The sequence below is a fragment of the Oncorhynchus mykiss genome, chromosome 15, assembly GCF_057628025.1.
Source record: "Oncorhynchus mykiss isolate SJ-2025 chromosome 15, ASM5762802v1, whole genome shotgun sequence".
Lineage (NCBI taxonomy): Eukaryota > Metazoa > Chordata > Actinopteri > Salmoniformes > Salmonidae > Oncorhynchus > Oncorhynchus mykiss.
In genome coordinates, this window is record NC_143036.1 from 26,046,500 (window position 1) to 26,070,508 (window position 24,009).

General features: G+C 40.5%; 1 long non-coding RNA gene across 2 annotated transcripts in view; it reads right to left on the bottom strand.

Annotated features, from left to right (window-relative positions):
- Positions 1–13,874: 13,874 nt before the first annotated feature.
- Positions 13,875–24,009, bottom strand: part of LOC149977425 (uncharacterized) — a 40,211-nt gene continuing 30,076 nt past the window's right edge. Inside the window, exons 2-3 of one of the 2 annotated variants that reach the window (XR_016486614.1) lie at positions 14,371–14,427; positions 13,875–14,224 (exon numbers count right to left, since the gene is read on the bottom strand). This is a non-coding gene — a long non-coding RNA (uncharacterized LOC149977425). Of the gene's footprint in view, positions 14,225–14,370; positions 14,880–24,009 lie in introns of those variants that run through there. The other variant, XR_016486613.1, reaches the window with a different exon arrangement.

Consider the following 24,009-nt stretch of genomic DNA (forward strand, 5'->3'; position numbering starts at 1 on the left):
ATCACACTAATTATTTATCCTGGGGACCTCATCAACATGGCTGTGTATGTCTGTCCTATCATAGGCAATACATAGTGATCCCTCTGTTGCACTGTTTTGCCAAGTAAAATCAGATCTATTGGAATAGTTTGGAGTAGTTATAGCTTACGTTATATTGTCTAATAATGTCTATTTCCCCAGGTTGCAATCTCAGAGAATGTGGGCCAGAACCGTGTGGATGGAAAATAAAAATGAAGTAGAGTGTTATTCCTGAGCACTGGATCCAAGACCAAACTAAATGGTGGTCCCCAAATAAATATGACAAAGCAATAAATGATATGTCCACACCCTCTCTGAAATGTAAGTAATTTCAGCGTCTGAGGTTTAACCTGATATCCGGTAAATAGTAGATACATTATACTTGAAAATACAATAACTAAGAACTGCTAGTTGATAAAAAAATGACTGTTAAATTGTTTGAACCTTCACCCCACCATTCAGAATCAAAACAGAAATGTGAAAATGTCGAAATCACCGAAGCCAGTGAAGTGGAGGAGATCTCCAAGATAAACTGAAAGAAAACTACATACAAAGAATGTACAGTATAACTGGTATGTTTAAACGCATATTTGTGTACATTCAATTTACTTGGGATGGTTTTTATTCTGTATATTGTTGTGTGTTTACAAATGCATGAAGAATGTCATCTCCCAAGTTCTGTAAGTATGGTAGCCTGCGATGCTGATTACCAATAGACCCCTTGACCCCAAACACTAGCCACTGAACAACCCCTTTGCCTTTTGATAGACTGTGAGGACCTTTAACCGTATTACTCTCACGGATCCTTTACATACCATGTACACGCGTGTGGCTAGTGGGAAGGTAGCCTCAACCCAGATGGAGTCATGTTGCACTACTATTCACTGAATGTATCTGGATTTCCTGGGTAGGGGCTTGGAAGGTTAACTTTTACAAATGTGTGCTGAAAAAGGGGAGGATGTTATTTTTATACTCACATGTTCATTTTCAGGCAAAGGTCTACCAAAACCCCCAACAAAATAGGCCCTCGAAGCACCAGAAAACCTGTGCTACTGTTACCAAGAAGCTAAAGGCCAAAACGCAGCACAAGCCACCAAGTAATGATGGTGAGAATGACCCATCACAATGTTATTGTTGTTGTTGTTGATCATCATATTTGACAAAGGTATTCTAATTGTAAAAAATAATGACATGATATTGTCCAATATTTTATTGCAGAGAATCCTTTTGGTCTCTCACATTGCTTAACCCTGGAACACGAGTGCTCGAGCTCTCCGTTTCCAGAATCTGCCGTTTCCAGCTATAATAGTAATTTACAACATAAACAATGTCTACACTGTTTTTCTGATCAATTTTATGTTATTTTAATCGACAAAAAATGTCCTTTCTTTCAAAAACAAGAACATTTCTAACTGACCCCAAACCTTTGAATATTACTGTATTTGGGAAAGTAATTCTACTTATACCAGGAATTGCCATGATGTTGTCTTATATTTTACTGCAGAGATAGGTCATGCTCTAGGGATAGGTCCTTTTTTCTCTTCAGATGAGAGATCCCCCTCACCAAAGCGCTGCAAAGTCTCAGACCCTTTTCCTATGCAAGTATGACACATTTATTGTTTTTAATGATATTGAAATTAGGCTATTATATTTGGAAGTGAACAAATATTAAACTACTTTGTTTCAGAATTTCAAATATTATCTATTTTGAAAGATCCGTGACCTTTTTTTTTGTCTCTTTGGTCCAAACAACTAACAAATCAGACCACGGTCATTCACTGCTACATCCCAAGCTTGGATAATTCCAAGGGTTTGCTCTGAGATCTAAAATGGGGAAATAGGTTGCATATCTGTGGTTGCCATGACGCCATGAGGAAGCCTAGGCAGATAGCTCCTGTACATTGCTAAATATTTTATTGCTTTTTTAAAATAAACTTTTGGTTTTTGATAACTTGTTAAGTGTTACTGAGCTAAAATATCTGGTCGTCTTGACCCACGGAGTTGCTGGACTAAAGGCAAGTCTGTTTGTTTGACTTGCTATCATTTGAATAATGCATCAATAGCCTACAGCACTGGAAGGCTTCTACGCCTGCTTTTTGTTCCATTTGCCCCAGTTTCTGGAAGGATGTGGACTGCTGTGTTTACTCCTCTGCAATGCAGAGGCTCACCTTGTAGGGGACTGTACCGGACATACCGCAAACATGCAGTGTTCTTTTTGGTGCTGAGCTCAGCCTTGAGGCCCTGAAGCACCACCAATGTGGGTGCTACACTTTTGGTAGGTGAGGATCCAGCCTACCTACGGAGGAGGATGATACGATAAGGTGCCCGATGAAGAGTTCTGGGGCTGTCTCTATCTGACTGACCCTTCTCACTCCCTCCCTCCCTGTACCTTCAACACTCTCTTTGATCAAGCTACTGCCTTTCTGAACTGCATCAACACCTGATCAGCTGTGATTGACAATCGACTACACCTGCCAGAACGCTATATTTGTTTTTGTTTTGTTTTAAAGTGACTTTGAGATGCTCATTCTAATGAAAAGCATTATATAAAATAAATGCATTATTATAATTATAATTATTATATCAAGCATGAGCATGACTATATTAAACAGGGAAGTTACAAACAGACCAGGGCAACTACAGCCTTAAAAACACCCTTCACTGCATACAGTGAGAAAGGGAACACCAATCTCAATAAGACAACATACTTAAAAGGCAAAAGGCAAAATCGATGGAACATACTGTAGATAAAATGCCTGAGGATAAGAGAATTGTGTGACAAAAATTGCAGTGGAATGGGTTGTACCACAGCATTGAAAGTTCTCAAATGGGAATCATTTGAGTTTGAAGAGGTCTGCCTGTGGGTTCATTAAGATATTCTCCAGAACTTCTTGAATTTACTTCCTGTGTAATTTACAACTCTGCCACTGCTCATTTCCCCCTCTGCCACAGTCGCCCTACTCTGACTGTTGCCAAGGCAGCCTGTCATAGTGACAATAAGCCTGAAAAAGCTCAATCAAACAGAAAAGGAAGGTTGCCTCAATTGCACACTTCTTAGACAGGTGTTCCCACTGTGGCTGCACACTGTGCTCAACACCAAATCAAGATCCCACACTTCTTAAAATATGCCTCTTGTTCATATGTGGTTGATTGGTTCAGTGTTGTGTAAGACATGTGTACATCCCTCTATGGTGCTATAACAGTACATCTCAAACATAGCCAGTCCTCAGGTATACCCTTTCACTCTTGCGCTCACTCAATGATGAATGGGGAATAAGTACGTTTAAGTGATTTATCTATTACCTAATGTGGAAGGTGTGACACATGTCGGCAATAGTCGACTGTGAGCTCCCAGTTGTGACCTGGCATAAATTCTGGGACACGTCATCAGTAAGTATCTGAGAGCATGATTCATCTCCCAATGAAACACCGCAAACATCCTCTGTGGGACTTTTCTCCTCACCTGGAGCGAAGCTCATTTCACTAGAAAATTGGCTCTACTTCTCAGCTCCTAGCTCCTCCGTTCTCTCGCTTCCTCTGTGTCTCTAAATTCAACGGTTATTGTAGTGCCTTGAGCAGTAATCCAATTAGCTAGGAAGCAAATGGAGCAATCTCTCATTTAGGCTCCAGTCATCTGCGATGGGGGACAAGAGACAGGGAGGCAAGGGGTGTTATGACGTATTGTGACTTAGGAGCAGTGTTTGTACCAAACAGTACGCTGGGGAATTTGTAATGGCCATCTAAAATGTGGTAGTGGTATATAATCTATGCCAATATACAATGTGGGGGAAAAAAGCAGGCACTTATATGAGCTACTGGAGTTATATGCACTTAAAATTTAAATCCTTGTAAATTGAAATCTGGAACATCACTCTCTTGTGGGATCTCATCCCTAACATGCAAAAAAGGCAAACTTGGTTTAAATGTGGATAGCTTGTGGTTTGCTTGTGGTCTGCTCAGCGATTACTGTACATGGTTGCCTGGTTGCCCTTGAACCTACCACTGGTCATCATGTAAATCTCAACATCTCACTCCTTCACACCTCATTTGACCCATGTTTGTAGCCTCAGGTGGTGTGTCAGGTCCTTGGCTCCACACCAATCCATTATATACTGCAAACATGTCTTGGACTGAGAAACATTTGCCCCCGGTTGCTCTTGGCAGTCTAAAATCTATGTGGCTGCCTTCTTTCTTGGAATGCACCAGTTCCTGCCAGATGGTACCAACAATATTGGCTATTGGCAGCCTCTAACAATAGTGAGAGAGTCGGTAAGGTCTACTTGCATTGGCATCCTGCTATGCAAACCAGTAGTTCACACTTTAAATTGACCAAAGGTCAAATTACTCCAACACACTTTAAAAGGAGTGCACTTGAGTTTCGAAAAGTTTGACCCATGTGTAAGCAGCACCCTCCTCATCCACCACCCACTGTCTTTCCCTGCAGGAACTATATATTTGTCACGGTGAAGTGCTGCATGATGAGGTAGACAGGGAAAACATACAGCTCTCAAGTACAGCAGCCCTCGGGTGTGTGTGTGTGTGTGTGTGTGTGTGTGTGTGTGTGTGTGTGTGTGTGTGTGTGTGTGAGAGAGGTTAAAGGGGCAATTGCTACATACATTTTCGGACTTATAAATTAATATATACCCATTGATTCTTGAAAAATAAAACCTAAAAGTGGTGGGAAGAACGCTTTGTTATTTTTTTCAACTCCGGATTGACCCTTCAAAACCTCTTGAATGACATGGCAAAATGTAGATTTCGGACAAAATAGACATACCGAAACGTAATTATTTTTCTTAAGATGGCCATAAACAATCATTTGTAATGTTGCATAGTTTTAGAAAGGTCTGGAACTCACATTTATGTTAAAAATAGTTATAAATTGCTGGATTGTATTCACTTTTGAGGTACATAGTACAAATATTATAAAATATGAAAAATCATAGATTATATTTATCTTATTCAACGAAAGTGGGGTAATTGGGCTTGAACTGACTGAAATGATTTCTAAATATAAGTAAGTTGGTAAATAAGTAAGTAAGTAGCCTTGTACAAGCCTTGGTTTGTACGAGCCGGGAATGGCTCATAGGGCAGGAGCCTATTTCCTGTTTCAGTTTTCGTGAGACAGCTTGATGTACAAGTACAAAACCTGGACAAGACACTAGTCTAGTCAAATTATAAATGACATACTATAAGATTTAACCCTAAAATAAATACATTCATACTTAGTAACATAACAATATTTGCAATATTTCATTTAACTGACTACAGAGAGTGTTCTCCTAAACGTTCACTGAGCGGTGCAGAGACACCATTCAAATGTGTGAAGACTCGTTACAATTTCAGCTTTAAGCACAACGTGATTCCGTCGGTCTGTGACCAAGACAAGGTGGTCTTGTTTCAATTCTATGAAATGATGTAGTATTTTTTCATGTTGAGAGCTCTAAATCTGTCTGAGAATATCACAGTGAGATGAAACTACTATTGTTGCATCTGTTAGACTCCCCCGTTTCATATGCACTATTGCAAGCACAGCTGTGACTTTCACAGGCACAGGAAATCCTTCCTTTGTCTGGATAGGCCAGATAATGTGACACGTCACTCCCTGTGAAAATGTCTGCTCTGAAACCTGACACTTCAAGTCAGCTCCACTGAGACAGTGGGAGTGGAGAGCATGCAAATGGGGCTTTCTGGTACTATAAGGCACTGGACCCTACGATGTTCACAGAGCGCTTTGTACAACAAATGTCAGTAGGAACCGGTCCAGAACCCCTCAAAATCCCCCATTCAGGGGACTTAACATCTAAAAGGTTAAGGCTCAAACTAGATTCTGCATTAATGGGGAAAAAAACTGGAAAAAAACGTTGATGACAAAAATAACAAATTATGTTGAATTACTTATCAAAAGCTGTCAGCTATCAACCTCTACGACCAAAAAGCCAACTTTCATGGGAGACTGCCAGATGTTTTCTGATTTTCCAAATCAAAAGGCTTCTATTCCTTTGCGCAACACACATCAAGAGTAACACTCTGTCATCGCTTCAAAGAGCATCTCTGACTTCAAAGACGACTGCTCTTTTCAGCTTTTTGTAATGACTTCCCTTCAGTGCTGTTTCAAGGACAGGACATACCCACCAGCTGTGTTTTGCTGGGACAGACTTCCTTCTCTGTGCCATTGAAGTGTGTTTGGAGTGAGGCTGATAAAACCGAGCATACTAATTGAGACTGCGTGCTTTGCCCTTCGATTGGCTGAAGACACTTTGGTAATTACAGCTGCCAGAGAGCGCCAATCATTCAAACTAATGTGCAATCACAGGTTGAAGCCTGACATTAAGGGGAATTCGAGGATATTTTGTTCACATTAGCAACCCTGTAAATATATCCCTCATGATTTAGCACACTTGTCATAGTGTCCTTGCTGCTACCTCTCTCGTTCTAATTATCACGTTGACCAGAAGGCTGTGTGATTGTTCAGGATCATCTTGAATCCCAGTTTCGCTAGGATATCAATTCAGCTGAAGGAAAGAGAAAAGATTCCTTGTTTCATGAGGGAATTTTTCGTGGCTTATGCAAAGTACCATTTGCATGTTCTGATCTAGACTTTGACCAATCTGAGCAATTATATTGGATGTTCACAGTGTTCAACCTTGTATACGTCACAAAATGTACATTGCATAGGCTCTATAACATGAAAAAAACTATTCTTTACTAGACCTAATCCTCATCACTCCCATCCATTGCATTTCCACAGTACACTCTTAGAAAAAAAGGTTCCAAAAGGGTTCTTCGGCTGCCCCCATAGGAGAACGCTTTTTAATTCCAGGTAGAACCCTTGTGGGTTCAATGTAGAACCCTCTGTGAAAATGGTTCTACATGGAACCCAAAAGGGTTCTACCTGAAACCAAAAAGAGCTCTCCAAAAGGTTTTCCTATAGGGACAGCCGAATGATCCGTTCAGGTTCTAGATAGCACCTTTTCTTTCTAAGAGTGTGGTGTTTGTAATGCACAAAACACAAATGAAGGCTCCTCAATATTTGATGGCTGCCCTACCGTGTATGAATCTTTCAGCAAAGGTATATTCACGTCTGCTGCCTGTTGCATAATTAAAGGCTATGGAAAAACTGTATGGTGAGAATGATGAGGATATGGCTAAATCAGACAGGGTTGATGTCATGCAAAATACATCATTCAAAACATATTTTTGTCCCACCTGTCACACAAAGTATGTCATTCAAAAACATTTCTCCGTCCTTTATTACTGTTTTCCCGCTCTCAGTTTAAAATCAAATATGCTGCAGTCGATGACTAGCCTAATTACCTGTTAATGTACAGTAGTGGACAGGTAGATTAATCAGCTGTGATTGGTGGACAGACAGACAGGACAGACAGGGACATTTGAGAAGGTTCTGGATGTTCCCAAGTAGAACCAAGAGGCAACCTCCATGGGTACCCAGAGCTCTTAAATTGCCATAGCTGGTTCATGGAGGGTAGTGGCCTGTTTTATTGCTCTGGAATTTTCTACCTTTAACTAGTGAATTTCACACTGTAATGCCTACTCACGTAAGAGGACTGGTTTAAAGTCTAAGAAATTCACTCACTTTAGATACAAATTGATTCTACTTATACACCATAAGGATAGGAAGCAGACAAACACATACAGACATATAATCACCTCTGACGTTAACCTAAGTGTGCCTGACATCCTATCAACAATTATGTCAATATTAAAGGACTTCACCGCTTCATAGGTTTGGAAAAAGCTCAAATCTGACATAGCAAATCAGCGTCTTTATTTTTCTTCACATGACTAATTATAATTTTCAACATGACTAATTTAATTGAACATAAATTGCTGTGCAGCTCCTCAGGCATAAAACCACCAAATCCTCCCATGTCTTCAGCTTCACATAGCAAGAGAGGAATGTTGTGGGATTAGGAGAAACTCAATGTGTGTAAACGGTACAAAATAATACAACATTTTTTACGCTAATTGAAATCAGAATACAGCAGCATACTGTCATTTTGTAGGAATTACACCTTCAAGTTATTGTATATACTTTAGGCAAAGTGAAGAAAACAATTATTGGCATTATAGGTATAGCCATTATGTCCACAGACCTGGTGGTGCAGGAACTTCAGGTATCTTGCAAAGAGGTTGTGAGTTCAAATCTCAAGTAAGGTTGACTTCCAAGTAATCCGGGGTACCATGGCACAATGTTAGTGGAATAAACCAGGAACTAGACACAACCTGCAGAGGTTCATGACTGTTTAAATTGAAGTAATATCAATGCAATTCTCAAAGACATTTGATCCTGGGATTTCAAACTTTGTCATGTGTAGTTTTAGGTTTTCACATTAACTTCACATAAAATCACATGTGATCACGTGAAATTCATGTGGTTTTTCCCTTAAGGGTATGATTGAGATAGAAATGTATGGTTATGTAAAAGGACAAGAGGAATCAGATTTGCACTTGAGTAACTACCATACACTTCCATATCCTAACAAGGCATCTACCACTGATATCACAACATCTTCAACACAGGGGCCCATCAGGAGTGCGTGCTTAGTCCCCTCATGTACTCCTTGTTCACTCATGACTACACGGCAAGGCACGACTCCAACACCATCATTAAGTTTGCCGATGACACAACAGTGGTAGGCCTCATCACCGACAACGTCGAGACAGCCTATAGGGAGGAGGTCAGAGTCCTGGCCGTGTGGTAGCAGGAAAACAAGCTCTCCCTTAACGTGATCAAGACAAAGGAGATGATTGTGGACTACAGGAAAAAGAGGACCAAGCACACCCCCATTCTCATCAAAGGGGCTGTAGTGGAGCAGGTTGAGAGCTTCAAGTTCCTTGGTGTCCACATAATCAACAAACTAACATGGTCCAAGCACACCAAGACAGTCGTGAAGAGGGCACGACAAAACCTATTCCCCCTCAGGAGACTTAAAAGATTTGGCATGGGTACTCAGAACCTCAAAAGGTTCTACAGCTTCACCACTGAGAGCATTCTGACTGGTTGCATCACTGTCTGTTATGGCAACTGCTCAGCCTCCGACAGCAAGGCACTACAGTGGAAGGCCCAGTACATCACTCCACGGCAAGTGGTACTGGAGTGTCAAGTCTAGGTCCAAGAGGATTCTAAACAGCTTCTACTCCCAAGCCATAAGACTCCTGAACAGCTAATCAAATGGCTAACCAGACTATTTGCATTGCCCCCCCCCCCCTCTTTTACACTGCTGCTACTGATGTTATCAAATTTGCATAGTCACTTTAATAACTCTACCTACATGTACATATTACCTCTACTAACCGGTGCCCCTCAAATTGACTCTGTACAGGTACCCCCCTGTATATAGTCTCGCTATTGTTACTTTACTACTGCTCTTTAATTACTTGTTACTTTTATTTCTCATTCTTATCTGTATTTTTTTAACTGCATTGTTGGTTAGGGGCTCATAAGTAAGCATTTCACTGTAAGGTTGTATTCGGTGCATGTGACTAATACAATTTGATTTGATTTGATCTCTGCCCCACAATAAAAACAGTGTTGAACACATTCAGGCACTAGCCGCGATTATTCAGCTACGTAACATTTTTTTCAAAAGGAGAGGTAGAAGAGGTGAAATAAATGTGAACCACAGTGTTATATCAGCAATCTCTGTCCAAATGTCAGCCTGGCTGTTTTGGAGCAGAAACTTGACAAAGCAACAGAGTTATCAAACCATTTCCTTTTCCTGCTGCTGCTGTTGCTTTAGTGACAGGAATGTCTTGGAGGGGTGAGTTAGAGCCAGGGGATAAAGCTTAACTTGAGGAGGAATGTTCCCACTTCTGCATTCACCCTTCAGCACAATAATCGTATTAACCTACTGCTCTACAGCTAACCATCTGTAATGCATACAAACCCTAAAATAATCGACATAAATACTATCTGCTTCCAAATGTGTTTATGAGTAGGTGGTTCATTTACCTGGAATTGGTCTGTGTTGCAGCAAGCAGACAAAAACAAATCAATGTTTAGACGACATTGTTTTACTCAAGAAATGTAAACAATGCATACTTTAGTCAATTAGAATTGAAATGAATGCAATAGAAACAGTTGGCACTTTAATGAACTCTACTAACCTTACAAATACAGAGGTTAAATGATAAACATTAGCCGTGTCCGAATACCCATATATACATCCTAAATAGTAGGCCATTTGAGTATGCAAAATAATTACGTTTAAAAGTATGTGAAAATGTAGTATACCTTAAATGCCCGGGTGTCAGACTCATTTCAGATTTGACAGCTGCTGTTCAATTAGATATGGTGATGTGCTATCGAAATCAACGAATAGTGGGAAACAACACAAGGATGACGCATTCTCAGTCATTCGAAAATAGAATGTTTTCTAGTACGTGAATTTTCACAAATCTAGTATACTTTAGGCTTTTCATCCAGTAGAATTTGCTGAACACTTTTGGAATTTCACAGCCACAATGCATTGGAAGAGGGGGGCTGTGTGTTTTGATAGCTAGCTAGATCTCTTCAGGTAAACAACAAAACACCTTGAAAGATGATGAATAACGAAGCTTCTGCGGAGGTTGATACCTTTATTTCTTATTTGTTTAGGTGATTTTCTTAAAACTGCATTGTTGGTTAATGGTTAATGGTTACAGCATTTCACTGTAAGGTCTACTACACCTGTTGTATTCAGCACATGTGACCAATGAAATTTGATTTGATTTGAAATGTAAGTAGTTTTGTTCTCCATAAAAGGACCTCTACGAGGCTAATGTTAAATATGATGTCACTCAACAGCAAGCAAGTAACCCTGTAGCTAATTTTACTGTTGGAACAGATATATTTTCTAGTCCTTCTAAACCACGCCTTTAGCATGGCCAGATTTCGGACATGGCCAGTGACACAATTTGAAATACGGAATCGGAGGGGTGGATGGTTACACTGTTCCAAAGAGACGGAATTACTACCAAAATCCGTACACTCATTCACACTGTGAATTTAAATAATGAAGTTTGTTTTGATCTGGAGTGGTGATCAACATTGGCAATATTTGAACAGTTGAATGTAATTAACTGTTTAACACTGCAACTGCGTAGAGCTTGTCCTAAGGTACACTGGTGTTGACATGTGTTTTTCAGTTCAAACACTCATAATAAAGATTTTTCTCCACTACCAAAACAAGATTAATTTGCTGCAGTGAATTGCTATGACATCTCCTCTAGTCAAAAAATATATTTGTGTTTCAAAGCCATATTATATTGCGGATGTCGACACACAATATCCTCTCAGTAATTGTATTTTCCTGCGTCTGGTTACCTAGGAGTAGATATTTTGTTCAGATCGGCAACCTAGATGCACTTACCTATGAGAACATTTAAAAGTGTTGTTCATTTGAAGAGATTCTTCTGCTGCTGTTTGTATGTTTGTTTCTATAGTTGTTTTTAATTATATGATTCATACTCCAGCATTAAGTAGGTACCCTATAATCAATCTTTACCGAAGGCTGAACTTGTGGATTTGCATCAAATTAATATGAGACAAACAAACGCACGCACGCGCACGCGCACACACACACCCACACCCACACCCACACACACACACACACACACACACACACACACACACACACACACACACACACACACACACACACACACACACACACACACACACACACACACCCCAACTCGCCTAACAGAGTGCAAGAGGATTATTTGGATGCTCTCATCATATCAAACCCAATGATATTTATGACAGGGCTGCAGGCAGCTTAGTGTTTACTATTCCCTATCTCTCTGTGGAACGTGGGGGAACTCTGGCCATGGCTGAGACTTTTCTCTTTCCATCTCTTTATTTATCTGTCTGTAAAATCCAGCTCACAATGCGATGGTAGAATAATAGAAATATTCCCACTGTGCTCAAATGCTAATGGACAGTTCAAGAATTTGGAGTTAATGCCAGTGCTTGACCCTAACCTTAAAAATTCGGAGCTAATGCCTAAACTTAACCTTAAAACTTTAAAATGTGACATTTGGAACAACTTCAAAATTTGCCATTTGAGAAACATGGATGAATGTATGATTCTGATGTGAGACTGAGAGCTGGTAGATGATATACTGTATATGGCTGTCATTGTTACACCATAGAAAACACTTTACAAGCCATGTTCATTTGTCAGGCTTTCAAACTGAGTTCTGACTCTCAAATTGAGCTTCACAGCTCCATATAGCTTTTATAAAGTTCCGTACACATTTGTTCAACATTTTGTAACAAGTCACCACCCACTGGGCACACTGGTTGAATCAACATTGTTTCCACATAATTTATATTAAATTACGTTGAACCAACGTGGAATAGACATTGGAATTTACTTCTGTGCCCAGTGGATATTCTGTCTCTTTCTTCCTCCTCTTCTTCAAAGGTGATATTTGATTCCAATGTGTGTTTCTCCTGGAGTAACAACGTGTCCTAAAGAGCACCAGGCCAATTAGGACCAGGCCAATTTATTTGTTTGTGTAGGTTGTGATGTGACAGAGCCAACACATTCATGAAAGAAGTCTTGCCACTGGGCATCAACAGGAGAGGACTGATTAGGCAGCTCTATCCTTGGTCTATCCTCTATCCTGATGAAGGCCAGATTGATGCCCGGTAATGAATGTATTAACAACTAACGCACAAGTCTCCACAGAACTCCATCATTCAGTATGCAGAAGACATGTAAAGACTTTCTCCTGTAATTAATGACTCTCTCTGGAGCTTATTTATGAAAGGAGATTGTCTGGAACAGACAGAGGAGATGAAGGAGAGGAAGCGAGGGATAAAGTTCAGCTTTGGTGTGAAATGAAATGGCCCTTTAGAACAATGAGGATAAAAGCAACACAAATAGAACATATTTTTAGGCTTCATGAATAATACTTAAAAGGCTCTATGGAAATTGATGTTAGATTTTAATTTGAATTCAAACTTTCATGTTCAGTTTCAATTCATTTTCAGTTTCAAGTTGTATTAGTCGTATCTATAGGATACACATGGTATACAACGTCCTACAAAATGCTTTCTAGCAGTTTCCTTCTCGACAATGCAATAAGAAATGAATAAAGATAAGAATATAAATATAAAGTAAATGGCTCAGTTGAATAGTATAAACATTTTATCATAAGTATAATACAGGAAGGCACAGTATAGTACAATATTTACACATGTACTATATCAGGGAAGGCGGGATTGAGGTGCAAGTCTTTAAAGGGATGTTAGCATGTTATACCTAATTTTCCACTTTTAGTATCAGACATTTGTTTTGGTCAAAGTTCTATTTCTGAGATTTCGTTGGCTGGCTTAGTTGACATATATTGGCAGTGGCCAGACTCACCCAAAATTGTGCTTCAAAACGTCTCCACATAAAATCCTAAAGATGATCATGTTTTCGTGGGGCCTGTAAAAAAAAGTACGTATATATTTTTTCTGCAAACAAAAAGTTGCGCTTTTGAAGAAAACGGACTAGCTACTTCAGCCGAAGTACGTTGCCAGTGTTGTTCTGCTCAAGTCTGCTGCTCTGGAGTAGGCATGTCATCTCTCTAGTCAACAGAGTGCGTGGCTACAAATAGGTAAAGACAGATAAGGAAAACAAGCAGCACTTCACTAGCTAGGACCGGGATCGGGATAAGCATACGGATAGCCTAGATGTGGAAGAAGAAGAAGCTATATAGGCAGTTGGATTGCTAAAAAAGTAGGGTAGAATATGTTTATGTGTTCATTTACTCATTCAAAGGGGAATTTTGTCAATGATTTGTACGAGTGTTTACTTTTAGAACCTTTAATACAAATTGATTGTCTACAACACATATTTGCAGAGGCTTGTCTTTATTCGGGAACATGTGCATGTGTCATAAAATCAAGCTTTCTTAATTCGGGAACATGTTGAAGAACAAGTAACTTTAATGTTGTTCACATACTCCTGGCCAGTTATACGCGGTTATACAGTCAAAGACATGTCATGTAATAAATAAAACCTGATGTCATTGCGTGTTCAGTCTTTATACATTCTTGAGAATCAACTGTTTCAGAGAAGCAGGTGTGCCTCCTCAGACTACTTGAATCCAACGTATACTCCTGAAGGTGAAGGAGACGTTCTACAGATGGCCTCAACGACGCAGGACGGGCGTTACCTGTCTGTTACCTTTTCCAAGCTTCTCCCTAAAGTTCCCATTCCATCACAATGTGAAACGCAACAAGACAATATTGACTATGGAACCGTGAAAAATTTCAAGAAGGGAACAGATAACGCATTCAAATTGATATGCATACATTATTAATAACTTAAATTCCAAGTGTTTACTTACTCTATGGACAGCTGCCCGTTCGTCCCCGCTAGACGTGGTCTCTTCTTGTCAGTTGATCTTAGGGACATGGAAAAACGTTTCAATTACTCCTGGGTTGATAAGGCCTGGGAAATTAGCATGATCTGTCACACAGAATGTTGTTGTGTGACCGACGTTATTACTGTCTTCGGCAGACAAATTTAGATCTTCAAGTGTTGGCATTTTCAAGTCCCATCGGAAACAGCACTGACACTCAATTTCAGTCAGCATTGCCTTGCATTTTTCTTTGATTTTTCACATTTACACCACCAGTTCCGTGACTCTCTCTCTGGGCCCTGCTGCTGGTCTGCTGGATCACCTGTTGCCATTTATCCCCGTGTTGTCTCGACTTCTATCTGTCGAACCATAAATATGGTTCTGCAAAGTATGCATCCTCTTCAGACTCGTAGCTGTCTGACTCAGACATGTTTTGATTTGGATGGAATAATTTTGGGCGGTGTAGCGCTTGAAAGCCGTAACCTCGAGAACCAGGCTCCGTGTAATTTGGAGGTGTGGCTACACGAGACTAGCAGTGCGCGGATGTAGTAGTGACGTAGAAGTTAGATCCAAGACAAGGGCAAGACAGGAAGTAAACACAATTTTGAGTTATACACATTTATGCTCGTAATACTGGAAATAGCCAAGTGTTTTGGTATTGACCTGCGTGTATAGCCTACAAAGACATGAGATGGCTGTAGAGTTTCTTGTGGGAACATTTTGAAGCAAGTATTTTTCGGTGAGTCTGGCCACTACCACTATATGGCCCATGCATGCAACTAAGCCAGCCAAAGAAATCTCAGGAATGGAACCCTGAACAAAACAACTGTCTGGATTTTTTCCCCTCCTTTATCTAACTAGGCAAGTCAGTTAAGAACACATTTTATGTACAATGACGGCCTGCTCCAGCCAAACCCAAACAACGCTGGGCCAATTGTGCGCCGCCCTATGGGACTCCCAATTACAGCCGGTTGTGATACAGCCTGGAATCAAATCAGGGTCTGTAGTGATGCCTCTAGCACTGAGATGCAGTGCTTTAGACCACTGCACCACTCAGGAGCCCGATGATGCTTTAACACTAAAATTAAGTGGAAAATGAGGTCTAACATGCTAAAAACTTCAATATCCCTTTAAATTGAGCAGTATTAGCAATAGTAAATAAGAGTCTGGTAGCAGAAATTGTAATGTGTAAGTGTGCGTGTGCGTGTGTGCGTGTGTGCGTGTGTGTGCGTGCTAAGGTGCGGCGAGTCAGTGCAGGTGGTCAGTCCACATCAAATGTTCAGCAGTCTGCTGTTCTTTGAGTAACAAATGAAATGCAGTGTTTGAGGATTGTCAGTTAGACAATACCGGTGTTGGACCGTTCTATGATCAAGTTTTAGAGCTGTCAGGTTGGGGTGTAAGAAATCTATTTTCAATTTCAGGTTGTGGTGTAGGAAATCTCTTCTCAAATTCAAGTTTTGTAACTAGTGTTTTAAATAAGAGAGGAGCTCTGTTCTCTCAGAATACCAACGTCTCTGGATCCCCCAATCTCTGAAGGATAGATGTATGTGTCCGTACTGCCAGCTTTTTTTACCTACACTATTGTCTTAGAATAGATGGAATAGATCTTATTTACATGCTGAAATCACAGGTTGGTACTGTGACAGTCTGATTGGTCATCGCCTGATTCACCAACTACTTCTCAGATAGAGTTCAGTGAGTCAAATCGGAGGGCATGTGGTCCGGAACTCTGGCAGTCTCTATGGGGATACCACAGGGTTCAATTCTCAGGCCAACTTTGTTCTCTGTATATATCAACGATGTCGCTCTTGCTGCGAGTGAATCCTTGTTCAACCTCTATGCACACGACACCATTCTGTATACATCTGTCCCTTCTTTGGACACTGTGTTAACAAACCTCCAAACGAGCTTTAATGCCATACAACACTCCTTCCGTGGCCTCCAACAGCTTTTCAACGCTAGTAAATCTAAATGCATGCTTTTCAACCGATTGCTGCTGGCACCCGCCCGCCCGACTAGCATCACTACTCTGGACGGTTCTGACTTGTGGACAACTACAAATAACTAGGTGTCTGGCTAGACTGTAAACTCTCCTCCAGACTCATATTAAATCTCTCCAATCCAAAATGAAATCTAGAATCGGCTTCCTATTTTGCAACGAAGCCTCCTTCACTCACTCCGCCAAACATACCCTCGTAAAACTGACTATCCTACCGATCCTCGACTTCAGCAATGTCATTTTACAAAATTGCATCCAACACTCTACTCAGCAAACTGGATGCAGTCTATCACAGTGCCATCCGTTTTGTCACCAAAGCCCCATATACCACCCACCACTACGACCTGTATGCTCTCACCGGCTGGCCCTCGCTAAATTTTCGACGCCAGACCCACTGGCTCCAGGTCATCTATAAGTCTTTGCTAGGTAAAGCTCCACCTTATCTCAGCTCACTGGTCACCATAACAACACCCACCCTTAGCACGTGCTCCAACAGGTATATCTCACTGGTCATCCCCAAATTCAACATTTCCTTTGGCCGCCTTTCCTTCCAGTTCTCTGCTGCCAATGACTGGTACGAATTGCAAAAATCGCTGAAGTTGGAGACTTATATCTCCCTCGCTAACTTTAAACATCAGCTATCTGAGGAGCTTACCGATCGCTGCTGCTGTACACAGCCGATCTGTAAATTGCCCATCCAATCTACCTACCTCATCCCCATATTGTTTTTATTTACTTTTTTTGCTTTTTTGCACACCAGTATTTCTACTTGCACATCATCATCTGCACATCTATCACTCCAGTGTTAATTTACTAAATTGTAATTACTTCACTACTGTGGCCAATATATTGCTTTACCTCCTCACGCCATTTACACGCACTGTATATAGACTTTTTTTGATTGTGTTATTGACTGTACTTTTGTTTATTCCATGTGTAACTCTGTGTTGTTGTTGTTTGTGTCGCACTGCTTTGCTTTGTAAATGAGAACGTGTTCTCAATTGGCCTACCTGGTTAAATAAAAAGTAAAACATTTAAATGATTTGGAAAGGTAAAAAATGTCAACCTGTGTGGTGAAGACATGGGCCCATAGCCTACCCTTTCTCTATATTCTAGTGTAGCAGTCTGTTGGATCAATAAGTGTTGAGGTGTATCACTGTTGGACATTTTGCAGTGCCTGCTGGGTAGTGGAGCACAGACAATATTGGAATTTCAGATTCACTCCATATGGCATGTCTCGATTGCCAGTGTTCCGCCTCCCACATGCCGGCATATGAATATCAATAGATCAGTCCCAAAGCCCTTACATACCAGTGTTGTAGGCGGAATGCCTTTATGTCAAGAAATTAAATAAAATTATATAGAACAACACAGACATGTTTTTATGAAATCCATTGAGATTGTCAGGTCATTTTGAGACTCTCCAGTCTCCACAGACTAGTTTTCATGACAGATCAATACTGATGCAAAGCTCGAGAAATTACACATTCACAGTCACTTCTACACAATCACACTGTCTCTCAAAAATGAAATATGGACCTGGGCAGAGTGCAGACTGTGTGATTATAATCCTACTCACACAGACACAGAAGAACACAATGGGTCCAATCAAACGATGAGAGGCCCTCACTTCAGCTGAGCCACCAGGTGACCACTTGTCTGTCAGACTACTCCACTAAAGTCTGCTTTATGGGGCTAACCTTTCCAGTGTGACGCCTCAAACCCAACAAAGTCAATCTGCCCCTGCTTATTTAATCAGCGCTCTGGAGTCTAAAAATAAACATGTTGTGAGTTTTGCCTCACACCCAGTACAGAGGCCGCTGAAGCAGAATCCTGTCAACAAGATTGTACTGGCTAGAGATAAACAACATGATACTTTGGTATGACCATAGAATTAGGAATTAGAATACTAGAATGGACATTAACCTTCTAATGATGGTCTAAAGGTCAGCTGAAGTATTGTACTGACTAGAGATAGCACATCTTGATACTGTACGTCTGGTATGACACCAGGGAACACAGATATTAACATCATGATGGTGCAAAACCCATTTAAAACATTTAATGGCCTGTTCTATTTTCAGGTGGTCTTCACTTGTCATTTGGGTGCTCTTCTTCTATTCAGCACTCTACTGTCTTGTTAAATAAGAGTCAGTCAGTCAGTATCACTATAGCCCTCAGAGATGTAATCCCCCAATCCAGCTGAACCTCAAAACATAATTCAATTAAAGGACCATTCCACCCACTTTATATCCACACATCTGGGGTAAACTGATCCCCACCTGGTCATTTTGAACCCTTTAGCCTACATTTTTCATGGCCACGCGGAAATCTAATTAAACATAACACAAAAAATCCCCATCAAAATCCATCTGTTTAAGCTAATCCTTTTTTTGCATGGTTTGCATCTCAAACCACCACATCCGTCGATATCGCCCTTCCGCATCTGTGGTGAAAGGTGGCAGAGCTAGTGCGGTGTTTGTCGGACCGTGAGACATCCAGACATCCATTCTCACGTCTGTAGCGTCCGAACGGTTTGGCCTAATATTATGACAACTCTATTATGACCACTCTTAGAGGAGACTTTCACGAACAAGATGGCGTTCTCCATTTAACTCTAGGACGCCCACAAGCCTCATCTGAAGGTCACCGGTACCAATTAAAAAATAATTATGGAAGTACAGTATATATAGAGATAGTTTAGTGAATAAGGGGATAAATACATGTAAAAAAAATGTAATTAAATTAGTTTCCTGATCTTTCTTATATGTCTCAGATATAGGACAGACACTTGGGTCCATACGTTGTTCCATGTAGTGATCTGTTACTCAATGCATTTCTAAGGCCAAATTCAATTTTTCATTCAATAATTTTATATATATATATATATATATATATATACAGTATATACTTGGGATATCTTGGGGGTCTTAAATTCTACATCAAATAGCTAAATGATCCTTGGTATGACCATCTTAAAAAATGCCATATGTTAGCTTAGAACTCCCCCTCCCCTGGCTAGGCTCTAGAGGGTTTTAAAGCAGGAAGCCAGTCATTTTCCTATCAAAGCTTTCTGTTCTCACTCTACTCCCACTATCCTGATAACTAAGAAGCATGCCTGAATAGTGACTATCGAACCAGTATGGAACCAATCCTCTCTCACACTCTTTTCAAGTAAAACACAAAAATCTCTACGGATGAAATAAAAATAGGCAATTCCTCCATGATATACTTTGAGAGTCTGTTTCAGTACAAATTGTATGGCAAGGCCGAACAAGAACATAGTGCAGTTGAAAAACAGTACAGACAATGTTCTATTTATTTTAAAATCAATTAATGGATTCAAGACTCCACTGCTGTTAATTAAGGACACTCTTCTATTATGAAGTGTATCCTTCAAGTTATGAAAATGGTTGAATCTCCGAAGGACAAAACACAGTCCAGGTGAGTTTAAATAAACCAATCAAAATATATTTGATCTGTGGAATTAAGATTTGTCTGTATTCCTGATTTGAAACATTATTTCACTGACAACTTTCAGTGGTGAAGAACTTCTGCCTGAGTGACTTTGAGACTATAAAAGACTTAAAATAAAGTTTGATGAATAACTTATGATTATCTGATTTTCACAATTATTTGTGGAAATTCTAATCATCTGATAACTTTGAACATTTTCAGGCATTCCATTAAATTAAATATATTCTCTGGATGACAACATTTCCACAAGAGCAATATCATTAACACTGATTACAAATGCACTACTTTAATATACATTGCAGAACTCCATTGTTGAGCTACATTAGCTACTGTGGAACTGGTCTCACGACAGTGCTCATCAAATGCACCAGAGACCTTAAAAACTGGCATTAGCAAATCCATTAGCAATTGTCCTTCGATGTTAAGGGGGGAAATGAAACTAAGTTTAAAAAAATGTTGTCTGTAATACACAGAGGATAAAGAAAATATAAAGCACGGCAATGGAAATGGTTTGTCCCTTTTTCTTATTGTTCAGGCATTCTCCCTCCTCCCTCTGTACCTCTAACCTCAGTTTACCCCACTAGCCCCTCTCCAATTCTCTCTCTCTGGGATGCCAGCACTTTCCAAGCTGACCAATGTCAGTATCATCTGTGGTATCATCTGCATTCTCTCAATCAACGAGCCTAAATATTTAACCAGAGCTCAAGTAGCTCAAGAAGTAATAGCTGTGACTTCCTGATTCTTCCCCCTCCCTCAGTTTCTGGGGTATGGTCTGGTGCCAGGTCACGTCTCAGTGCGACCCTATTGTGCTGATGTGGTATGACCCGTTCTACTTATCTGGGCACCCAAACATCATTCTTGGCCTCAATCTGTTTGTTTATTATAAACCTGTCCTCTCAACGGGCACTGGATACAGCTGTGAATCTCTTGGATGGGCAACGGGAGAAAAAAACTTGGCACAGAGCCAAGTCAGCTACGGAGCTAGTCAAGGCTGCAGTCACAGCTGAGCTACAGCTCTACGTGGACAAGAATATTTAAACTGGAGCTCTCCTACAGAGGCAGTTCATCACAAGGCCAGAGAGCTCCAGTGAAACCACTTGGGGCTAACTTACACTCTCCTGCCTGCATTTATTTCATTCTCACACACGAATGCTGGTACACATGAATACATGTTCACACAAGCGTATAGCTACTTTTTACACCTCTATGGCTATTTGGAATAAGGCCATTATTTCCCGTCCATTCAATATCAACGATGATTGCTACCTTTTGTATGATTGCAGTCTGTCATTATAGGCATTTGATTGATGACAGGTCCATCTTCACTAAGGTCTGCCAGTTGACACTTCGGATCTGAGAGATCAACCCGTTCAAACCACTAAGTCACTCCAATTCAACATAAATCCTTTTACACAAAGCAGCTGTTCTCAGAGGTTATTACTAAAATACCTTGTCCACTTCCATTTCCACAGAGAATACACAGAAGTCTGTTATATAAAACACCTGTGTCCAGATTACATCTGTAAACTAAGGCAGCCATGGCATCTGTGACAGAGAGGGAGAAGCGTCCATCCATGTATACAGGTAAGATAGTCTAGCTAGCTACATTTTCAGATATTACGTTTCTAATTTTGTCAAGAAAGTCCTTTTCATTTCAAGTTAAGTTAAAGCATACTGCTAGCTAGCTAGCTAATGTTAGCTGGCTGGCTTGCTAGCTAATGTTACGTGTATGATCTGTTTAGTAATAGTATTTGTATCTCAGAGCCATTTTCATTGCTAGTTACAGCCTGACCTCAGCGAGCTAGCTAACATTGAACCTGGTTGGTTAGCTACCTACAGATTCATGCGGGGTAGTAATGTCATGAGTTGGGATTATGGATCATTGTTTAGCTAGCTAGCTAGCTACATGTCTAAACAAAAGACTCCACTATGCAAGTAATACTTTCAATAGAAACTGTCGATAGACATAGCTAGTAAATTTGCTCTGGCAAATTAAATGAATAACTGACAAATTTACAAACGCTCAACACTCATTGAATATGGCCGGTGTCAGCAAATGTTTGCAGTAAAGGTAATACAATTCTTGTCAGCAGCACTCGTTGCAGTCACCAACGCTCTGGATAACATAAAAACAGCCTAAGAAGCTCTGCTAGGGCAAGTAAAATGGTGAGAGTGAGCTGTTCTCTCATTTGTGTCTGGAAGTAGCTAGCAAGCTAGCCAACATTAGCCAGTTAGCTTGGGTGCTAGACTGCAGTTGTTAGGTCAGAACACTCAGATCAACCTTGCTCCTCGGCCAGAGCATACAGTGTGCGCTCTGAACGCTCCCAGAGCGAAATGCTCTGAATTTATGAACGGCCAATCTGACAACGCTCTGAGTTTATGAACGCCCAGAGCACACTCTGAACACACTCTGGCACTCCAGGTGGAATTTACGAACACACCAGTAGTATAAACCTGCTTTTAGTCTTGAAATCTTTGGTTGTTTAGTACATGGCCTCATGGGAATCCTTAAAGAGCTGGGTGGGGTTAAAGCTTAACGATGCTGAATGGTTGTAGACAAAGAAGAGCTCTCCAGTAGATGTACCTTAACAGGGCCATTTTCTCAAAAGTGAGGTTACAAGTTTATCAACGTTCAAAGCAGAATTACTTTCCTATTGTTCCTCAACTCTAGTGTATGATATACCATTTTCTGTCTCTGAGTCTCTACATTTTTCCAATGTAAAAACATAACGGTCGGTCACATATTTTCTTTATTAAAGTCTCCAGCTACAATAAATGCAGCCTCCGGATATGTGGTTTCCAGTTTGCACAAAGTCCAGTGTAGTTACTTGAGGGCCTTCGTGGTATCGACTTGAGGGGTAATATACACGGCTGTGTATTTTTTTGGAGGTAATACAGTCGGCATTTGATTGTGAGGTATTCTAGGTCGGGTGAGCAAAAGGACTTGAGTTCCTGTAAGTTATAATAATCACACCACAAGTAGTTAATCATGAAACATACACCATCGCCTTTTTTCTTCCCGGAGAGTTATTTATTCCTGTCTTTGCAAAGTACAGAGAACCCAGCTGGCTGTATGGATGGGGACAGTATATACGGAGGGAGCCGTGATTCCGTGAAAGACTATTTTACAGTCTGATGTCTCTCTGGAACGAGATCGAAGTTATTGTCCAGGACTGAACATTAGCGAGTAATATACTTGGAAGAGGTGGATGGTGTGCGCATGCCTCCTGAGTCGGACTAGAAGTCTTCTCCACCGGTGGCATCTTGGAGCAGCCTCTGGGATCATTTCAATTGCATTAGAAACAAAGGATCCAATTCTGGAAAGCCATATTCTGGAAAGCCATATTTCTGTTCGGAATGCTGGTGCATGTAATAATACAAAAAAAGGTTCTGGGCTAATAATGTAAGAAATAACACACACAAAAAATAATACTGCAAAGTTGCTTAGGAGCTAGAAGCAGATCTGCCTTGTCTGTCGGCGCCATCTATCCAGATCTACCCAGCGGTTCAGATCAAATCAAATCAAATTTTATTTGTCACATACACATGGTTAGCAGATGTTAATGCTTGTGTTAATGAATTAATGTGTGTAGCGAAATGCTTGTGCTTCTAGTTCCGACAATGCAGTAATAACCAACGAGTAATCTAACCTAACAATTTCACAACAGCTACCTTATACACACAAGTGTAAAGGTATGAAGAATATGTACATAAAGATATAAGAATGAGTGATGATACAGAACTGCATAGGCAAGATGCAGTAGATGGTATCAAGTACAGTATATACATATGAGATGAGTAATGTATGGTATGTAAACATTATATTAAGTGGTATTGTTTAAAGTGGCTAGTGATACATTTTTTACATGTATGGCAGCAGGCACTCAATGGTGGCTGTTTAACAGTCTGATGGCATTGATGGCATTGCGATAGAAGCTGTTTTTCAGTCTCTCGGTCCTTGCTTTCATGCACCTGTACTGACCTCGCCTTCTGGATGATAGCGGGGTGAACAGGCAGTGGCTCGGGTTGTTGTTGTCATTGATGATCTTTATGGCCTTCCTGTGACATCAGATGGTGCAGGTGTCCTAGAGGGCAGGTAGTTTGCCCCCGGTGATGCGTTGTGCAGACCTCACTACCCTCTGGAGAGC